The following is a 9,388-nucleotide window of genomic DNA, read 5'->3' as shown; positions in this document are numbered from 1 at the left end:
TGGCTTTAATTATTATTTCGGTTATTTCTGCATGAGTATTAGGCTTACTTAATCTTAGAGATTAGGTGTCATCACGACATTCTACGGAGGAAAATTTGGGTCACAACACAGGTCCAACAGCTGGATACGTTACCAGCTATCTCTTAACTTGATTTTTTTGTCGATATATTTATTATTTTCTTTCAAATACCCATACTTTTTTATTATATATCTATCGATCTTATTATATTATAATTATAAAAGCAAGAAAATTCAATACAATAGTATTTACTTTTTTTTAGTTTGACGGAAATAATTCATAAAGAGAAACTTGCATTTTGCTTGCAAAAAAAAAGGAAAAAACCGTCTTACGCCAATTACCTAACCACGTTTGTGTTTTCTAGAATGAGCATAAAATAACTTAAAAAATAATTTTCCAAAAAAAATTCAAAAAAACCTAAAAAGAGTTTACATCTTCCAAAAAAAAAAAAAAAATGCAGCGTACACAAAGTGAATAGAAATTAGATAGATGCCAAGAGTTCTAGCCATAACAGATTAATCAAAACGTCACAATTTAATATACACTAAAAACATCATCTAAAAGGAAGAATTAGTTGAGCTAGGATAAAATCACATGATTGTACCAAATAACGACGAAATTAATCTCATTCATTGTACCAACATAACTAGAGTAATTGTTAAATATCGTTACAAAACGATATCTAATTTTTGTGTTAAAATTTCATGTTACATGTTATATACATGTTTTAATATTACTTACATCGTTTAAAAAAATTATACTAATTGATATGGGTTATATGTGCCACACGCGTGTTGAGAAACTAGTATAATATAGTAAATAGTAAGAACAAGAATACAGCAATTCATTTATATGCTATATCGCATTTATTAACCTATATATAAATATAGAAAAGAAAACCTAAACTTGGGAACCAACATCTGAGCATAGAGAAATGGAAGTGAAGAACAAGGAAGAATACAGTAATTCATATATCTGCTGCTGCATGCATTCACCAAACTATACACTCAAAGCTGCATAGTTCTCAGGGTTTTGTTGTTTCTACTGTCGAAGAAAACTTCTAAAGGTGTCTGAGTGTCTCGATCACAGGCATTAATATGGAGTCTGTGGAAGCTAGTTTTTGAGAGAGTTTCTCACTGAGATCATCAACCTCACTGTGCAGCATTTTGATATAATTACACGTCTCTTCCAATGTCTTCGAGGCTGGTACCTGTATATCCAAGATCAATGTAAAGAGCGAGAAGAGCTCAGACTCCTCGTAGTAAAGTGATCTAAGCCATAACACATTTTTTTCCCTTGCTGAAAATAAAGTTTGCAGAATGTTATTAAATTGTTTATTTCAGAGCTTGGTGATTGGGAATGTCACTTTACAATTCGCAGTCTATAATAGCTTGTTCATTCAAGTAGAAAAGCAATGACGATACTTCTAGTGGCATTCCCTATGCCATTTTTGTCCATAAAGAGTTAGGATAAAGAAAAGGAGAAGTATATTGAATTGTACTCCCTCCGTTCACTTTTACATGTCCAGTGTTTTAAAAATATATTTTTGTTTTTACTTATCACTTTTAGCATATCAAGAGAACACAATTTCTTTTTTCCTATTGTACCCACAGTATTAATTACTTATTTCAAATCATTTTCTCAAATCCATTAAAAATATGCATCAATTAATATGGGTATCATGATAAATTATGCACTTTATTTATTACTCCCTCCGTTTCATATTAAATGAGGTACTTTCCTTTTTAGTATGTTCCAAAACAAATGAAACATTTCTAAATCTGGAAATAATTCAACTTTAAACTCTTTCATTTTACCCATTTACCCTTAATGATAAGATTTTATAGCCATACAAATGTCATGGTCTCACAAACTTTTTACCCCTTAAGCTTTTAAGACCACAAGTTTCAAAAGTCTTTTTCTTTTTCATTAAACTCCATGCCGAGTCAAACTAACTCATCTAATATGAAACAGAGAGAGTATTTTTTAAGGGGTGTGCAAAGTCAAAAGTGGACAAGTAAAGCTAAACGAAGGGAATACATTCACCATCTCATCTAAAAGTTTAAGTTTTTAAGTTTTAACATAACATTAGAGCATGTAAGAGTTCTTGAATATTGAAGTCTCTCGCACCCACGCCAATAATCCAAAATAATTCATGTACTTAGCCAATTAAAAAAAAAAATCAGACTCCCACGTTAATAACACTTTTAAAAGTGCAATTAACCAAATGAAAGTGTACCTCGGAAGTGCACCTCGAAGAGGAATCTGGCAACAAAGCTTGTAGTTTCAAGACGAGATCACTAATCTCATCTGGAGTAAGTTTTAAAGCTGATCTTCTTCTCCTGCTAGACATGATTTTTAGCTCTGTTGATTTCCTCTCTATTCTCCTACTAGCCAAATGAAGGAGTTGATGCATATGCATGAGGTCTCTATGGGATGTTTTATAAGTAAATGTAGGGTAAGGTTTGGACACAATCTAAACGGAATAGACAAAACAAGAAAGAAGAGGTCCCCCCTCCCCCCCCCCCCCAACCCCCCAAAGGCCATAAACTCCTTATACCAGACAGACCCCCACACCTTTTAGGAAAGGAAAAGGGTTATTAAAGGGAGTTGGAGGATATCTATACAAAACACAATTAAGCAGCTACCTAGAGCTAATTAAACTACTACTCCCTACTAGAGAGGTCCCATGTTCTGTTTCAATCTTGATCCAATTACCTGTCGGATGTAGGACAAATTAACCACTACAAGAATAGAATAATTCCAAATTTATCTTCATTTCCTTAACGCTTAAAGTGCCCTTAATTTTACACATGTCCTCAGTTGATTGTGTATAAACTGGACATAATAAAGTAGTTTACTTTTTTTTAGTCGGAAAGATAAGTTATATTATATAAACCTTAAAAAGATATAGCACACTTGTTGAGTAGATGCATTAAAGGCATCATTTGTACAAAAGTAGCATAACTAGTAGTAGAACTAGTAGTTAAAATAGAGAGACTAGTAGTAGAAGTAGTAGTTAAACTAGACAACATAGTAGTAGTAGATGGCACACTCCTATATATACTATTAGTATTACACAAAACATTTGAGGCAAAAGGTGATTTAACTGAAGCAGTAATGCTACTCCTAATTAGCCTTCTTTGTAACGTGCCCTGTTGATCCTGTGTGTAGGAGGGCGTAGCAAAAAGTGGTGGTTTTCCAAAAAGTAAGCAGTGCTCCTTTGTATGCATTGCTCCATATGTAGCTAAGCTATCAACAACACCATTTTGCTCTCTGTAGATATGTTGCAGAGGTGGAGTATCCAGCTGTCGAAGTAACGACCTGCAGTCATTAATAATATTAGTTATTGGATTGTAGGTGATTGAAACATACCTATAAGTACTTGTGCATCTGTTTCAATGACGAGGGGCTTTAGCTTCATTTGTGCAGCAAGTTGGAGTCCCATGAGAAGTGCAAGAAGTTCTGTTTGTTCAGTTGTGCCTTCTGGTGCACTTCCTGCAAACCCTATAATCCAATGTCCTTGTACATTCCTAAAAACACCACCAATGGCATATTTGCCCTTGCTCGATGAGCAGGGGCCATCAATATTTAATTTATAAGTGTTCCGATTTGGTGGATGCCATTTTATATACACAAGTGTTAGGGGGTGAGGTTTTTTTGGAGGATTTGTGAGAAAGTAATATTCAACAGCTGGTTTAACAATATGAGAAGTTGTAAGAGTGCATTTTTACTTTTGTAGTAATCGTTTATTTCTTACTGTCCAAAGTTGCCACATGGCAAATGGAATTAGTGTTGTGTATGGAATATTCTTAGGGGATGATGATGACACTGTGTAGACAAGTTGATGCAACCAGTTGAGAATGGTATATTGTGTCATAGGAGTAGTAAGGGTATTAATTGGAATGACTAGAGATGTCCAGAACTGTCTAGCCGGAGGACATTCCCAAAATATATGGAGGATTGTTTCCGGGCATGTGTTATATTGTTGGCATGTGTTTGAATCAATGATACCTAGTCGTGCAAGAAATGTTGTTATTGGGAGTCTGTCATGACAAATTAACCATAAGAAGAAACTTATTTTTAGTGGAATATGAAGTTTCCAAATCCACCTATAGGATTGAGATGTGTGTATGCTCGTTGAAAGAGTATTCTGTATTAAGGTATTGTAGATAGATTTTGTGGAAAAATTACTGTTGTCTGTTAGAGCCCAGTAAATTTGATCAGGCGATACATGTATGGTAAGAATGTAAATTTTGGCTATTAAAGATTTTAAACTTGATGGTAAAGCCATAGGTAACTTCTCCCAATACCAGGTATTATTGTAGTAATAATGTGAGACCAATTTCCTCTCCTCATATTGTGGCAGTGGCCCTTCCATGTAGTTACGAAGAGTGGTATTTGGGAGGATCCATGGATCATTCCAAAACCTAACATGTTGTCCCGTGGTAAGATTCCACTTGTACCCTAGACGACAGTAGGACCAACATTTCATAATGTTACGCCAAGTATTGGATCCTATGCATTTGGAGAGAGGAGATGGTCGCAAATTATTATGTAATATCACTTGTGCCCATAGTTGATGTGGATTATTAAACAGTGTCCATGCAAGACTTGCATGTAGTACTTTATTTTTGATAGTTAGGTTTTGTATATCTAATCCCCCTTGGTGGATAGGTTGTGTAACCTTGGACCATTTTACCAAATGACTTTTTTTTCTTTTGTGGTGTTGTACCCCAGAGGAAATTTCGTTGGTACCGATTAAGGTAGGTAATTATATAAGCAGGTATTTTTATATAATACATTAGATGATTAGGAAGTTGGTTTAAAGTAGATCGTATTAGAGTCTCCCTACCAGCCCTAGTAAAACAAATTGTTTTCCATCCTGCTAGTTTACTTTTGAAATTGTCTAGTAGGAACTGATAATCCCTTTTTGATTGATTTTTTATAAAGATGGGATACCCTAAATATTTGCCAAAACTTTTCCCATCGTCCATATGAAATTGTTGAGAAATGCTTTGTTTAATTTGGTTTGTACAATTTTTTGAGAAATAAATTTTTGATTTCTCAAAGTTTATAGTTTGACCTGACTGTTGTGTGAACTGACTGAGAGTATTGAGAATTGAGTGAGATGTTGTAACAGTTATTTGAGATGTAAGTATAATATCATCAGTAAATAACAAATGGGATATTTGAGGTCCTCTTTTTGCTAATGAAATGGGCGTCCACGATCGATAATCTACTGCTATGTTTATTTTTCGTGATAACATTTCCAGACATAGAATGAAAAGATAGGGTGATAACGGGTCACCTTGTTTGATGCCTCTCATTGGTTGGAAATAATCAATGGGATTACCATTAATTAATATTGAGGTTGAAGTAGTAGTGATACAGGACATAATCAGTTTAATAATATCTGAGGGAAAATTTAAAGAAATTAGCGTGTGATGAATGAAGGACCATTCCAACTTATCGAAAGCTTTTTCTAGGTCCAGTTTGAGTAGCATTTTAAAATTATTACCCTTGGTTTTTCCAAAATTACAAATTATTTCTTGCACAATTATAGCATTGTCAGTCGCTCTTTTGTTTTTCTGGAAACTGGACTGACTAGGATGAATAATTTGTTCTAGTATTGGTTTTAATCTGTTCACACTAATTTTTTTAATAATCTTGTAGATAGTATTACAAATGTTGATGGGCTTGTATTGAGAAATTGTAGATGCATTGTCTTTTTTTGGAATTAGGCAAATATAAGTTGTATTGATTGAAGGGTCAATCTGATGATCTTGGAAAGCCTTATGATAGAAGTATTTGACAAGGGAACCTATAATGTCCCAATATTTCTAGTAAAATAGGGGATGAAGACCATCTGGACCAGGAGCCTTTAAAGGTTGAAACGAATTTATCGAATTTATGATTTCATCATCTTGTAAAGGGTGTATTAATCGAAGCTGGTCTTCTCTCATAAGGACATTGTGAGGGAGGATTATAGTTTTTGGGTAAGAAACTGTGTTTGTAGTAGTGAATAAATTTTTGTAGAAATGAATAATACTATCCTTTATTCGATGGGGGTTTGTAATCCAGTTCCCCCTTGGTCTTGAATAGCTGTTATTCGATTATTTCTTCTACGATTCAATGTGGTTAGATGAAAAAACTTTGTATTTACATCACCATCATTTAACCAACTTATACGTGATTTTAACTTCAAAAAGTCTTCCTCTAATCTTGTATATGATTATACTCCATTTTTAATTGTTGTTCCAAATTTTGAAGGAAGAAACTGGTTGGATAATGTATGGAAGATTGAAGACCACCTAATCGAGCTAGGAGTTTCCTTTTTATCTTAAAAATATTACCAAAAGTTGATGAATTCTAGTCCTGCACTATATTAGTAAATTCATCGATAGCTGGTAATAACAGTAAATTATTTGACCAGGCTTGCTTAACAATAGTAGGGAAAAAAGGATGTGTAGTCCAAATTGTTTCAAAGCGAAATATTTTTTACGAGGTAAAGGCCTATACTGTAGTTCAAGTTTGATAGGGCAATGGTCTGAGTGTGTACGAGACAGATGTGTTTCCATTGCCACGGGGAAGAGATTTAGCTAATTATAATTGGCCATAACACGATCAATGCGTTCAAGTATGTTAGCTCCATTATGTCTCCCATTAGTCCATATAAAACGTCTACCTTTAAAACCTAAATCTATTAAGTGACAATAGTTATAACATTGCATTAATTTATTTGCTCATGCATTACTAATGGGAAGACCCCCAAATTTATCTGCTTCTTGTGTTATTTCATTAAAATCACCCCCTATAATCCAAGGTCCTTTGTAGTTATCATAAACGCACATTATATTTTCCCATAGATATTGTCTAATTGCCATGTTAGTACTAGCATAAATTACACTAAAGAGAAATTTAAAAGGAAAAGGGTGAACCTGGATGTGGCAGTGTATCTCCTGTGCAGTAGTTACCACAGGTGCCACGTTCAGAATATTTGAGAGCCATAAAATTGCTATTTCCCCTGCCTGCCCTATAGCTGCTACCTCAATAAGACCATTGAAGTTGAAATCCTCCTTCAAGGTTTGGTGACTTTGACAATGAGTTTCCAAAAGAACCACCAAAGAAGGCCTATTATAGTTAAGTAGCGACCTAAAATTCCTTCAAAAATCAGCTGATTGTGCCCCTCTACAATTCCAAATTATAAAGTTCATTGTGTTATTGTCTGAGTCAAACAGGTTACTTCTCCTTGGATCTCTCCAACTGCTTCTCTCTCCTGGGCGAACACGAAAAGTGAGAAGTAGTAGCATGGCATATTTGCCTACCTCTGGATTTGTTGTGGGACTTATCCGAAATGAGACCTTCATTAGCTTGTGAGCACACCTTACATATATTTTTCTTTCGTATTCCTCCTTCTGGACAAATACTTTTATCCCGTCGAGACATGTATGTAGTGGGCACATTTCTCTGTTGTAGACGATTGCTGCTTCTAGTTCGACCTGAAAGTTGTCGTCGTGTTATGGTGAATTGGGAGGGTTGGGATGGTGAGGTGATGACTAGGCTGGTGTTTGAGTTGATGGTAGTGTTATTGCTTCCAAGAGAGGGAGCTGTGGTTCTGGATAGGTGTATGGTTAAATCCAAGGGGTTTGTGGAGTTGGTGATGGGTAGAAAGGCAGGTGAACACGGTGTGGATAAAGGTGTGTGGGATCCCAATAGTACCTTCCAAACATGTGCATCCCTATTTGCATTCCCTCTGCCACTATCTATGCCAAATCCATTGGATTGTTGATGAGTATGGTCACCTCCCGTTGATTAACCTCCATTGTGAACGTTAGTGCATGGTTTTGGAGGCCTATCTCCAACCAAGATACCAGAGTTGGTGTTGATGGAGGAGTCTGGGCAGTGTAAATCAATGTGTTTGGTTCCACGATCAAGTGCTCTAGGGGTAGGGAGTGTTGTGTGGGGTGTTGGTTTTGTTGTAGATGGTGGATAGTCCGCTTGCTTGAGTTGTTCGAAGGAATTCTTAAGTGGGTGAGAGTTTGTGGATACATCTTGTAAATTGGAAGAAGTGGGGGATGGATTGATTGAGTTAGGCGGTGTGAATGATAGAGATTTAGAATGGTTGTTTGACGGAGATGAAAAGGACATAATGGTAGTGTCATGATGCCCTATTTGCATGAGAGGTATGGTAGGGTTTGTGGATGTGGATAGTGTACTGTTTAAGGCGATTTGGGCAATTTTGTTTGTAGTGGTTGTTTTTTGTTGTTGCATTGGTGTAGCATCTGAGTAAGTAGTGTTAGTGGTAAGGGACATCCCTTGCATGTGGGGATTGACTACGTGGCTTTTTGCATGTGTTTTGATAGGTGGTGTGGTGTGGCAATCTTCCAATTGGGCCGAGGAGGTAGTTGTCTGTAGTTGTACTCAAGTGTTTGTTGAAAGAGGTTGAGTAGGGTTTGTCGGTTGGGTATTTAAAAAGAAATCATCATTAGTATTATTTTTTATTAGTTGAGCAAATTTATTTGATTTGAAAGGGTAAACTGTGCCAGTTTTTCATTTAAAGGGGGATTAGTAGAAGAGATATTATGACTAATACTATTATTAAGAGATGATTTAGTAAAAGGTAATGTATTAGAAATAGTTAGCAGTCTAGAATCCTTACCATGCATACCTGATTCATGCGTGTGATTTGCTAACAAAGCTGGATTGCAAGTGTTTGGATTGCCTTTGTAGGTAGTCGTTTTCCTAGTTTGCTTCATAGGAAATTCCACAGTCTTCCAGGCTTCTGTATTTAGTGAATTAGTGGTAGTAGAAACTGGATTAGGGGTGATAGGTTGATTCATCATAGAGATATCAGTGTTATTATTAGATAAGTACAAACTCTTTGATTGTGGCCCATGCGACCATATTTTATACATAGTAAATTTAATCCCTCATACAGAATAATTTGTTTGTGTTTTCCAATGTAAACATGAGTCCTTAATAGTTGTTACAAAGGTACCTCGACACATAATCGTGCATATCTTCCCCGTGTTGTTGAAGAGGTGCATGTATCAACCGTTAACAGTTTTCCAGCTTTGTTACCTACTCGTTGTAGTATCTGAAAGTCATAGAACTCAGTTGGTAGTTCAGGTAAACGTAACCAAATAGCGGAATAATTTATATTTTATTTAGATGCCATAAACCTTGGCTCCCATTGATGGACAGAAAGAAAATGGTTCAAGATAAACCAAGGTCCATCCTGTATAGAATGGAGCTTATTCTCCTCCTTTTGGAATTTAAGTAGGAAAAAATCATATCCTAAATCTATTAAAGGTAGATTCTCAGTTGGTTTCCATAAGGCATATATTTTTTGCCTAAGTATTTGAT

At 35.5% G+C, this 9,388-nt stretch overlaps 1 long non-coding RNA gene across 1 annotated transcript; it reads right to left on the bottom strand.

Annotated features, from left to right (window-relative positions):
• Positions 1–854: 854 nt before the first annotated feature.
• LOC107765616 (uncharacterized) lies at positions 855–2,431 on the bottom strand. The gene is made up of 2 exons (XR_012703809.1): positions 2,259–2,431; positions 855–1,229 (listed from the first exon to the last, which is right to left on the bottom strand). It is a non-coding gene; the product is annotated as an uncharacterized LOC107765616 (long non-coding RNA).
• Between the last annotated feature and the right edge of the window lie 6,957 nt (positions 2,432–9,388).

The sequence above is a fragment of the Nicotiana tabacum genome, chromosome 20 (genome assembly GCF_000715075.1).
Source record: "Nicotiana tabacum cultivar K326 chromosome 20, ASM71507v2, whole genome shotgun sequence".
In the NCBI taxonomy this organism is placed as follows: Eukaryota; Viridiplantae; Streptophyta; class Magnoliopsida; order Solanales; family Solanaceae; genus Nicotiana; species Nicotiana tabacum.
The sequence above is the reverse complement of the archived record's forward strand: the minus strand, read 5'-3'. Positions and strand labels throughout refer to the sequence as shown.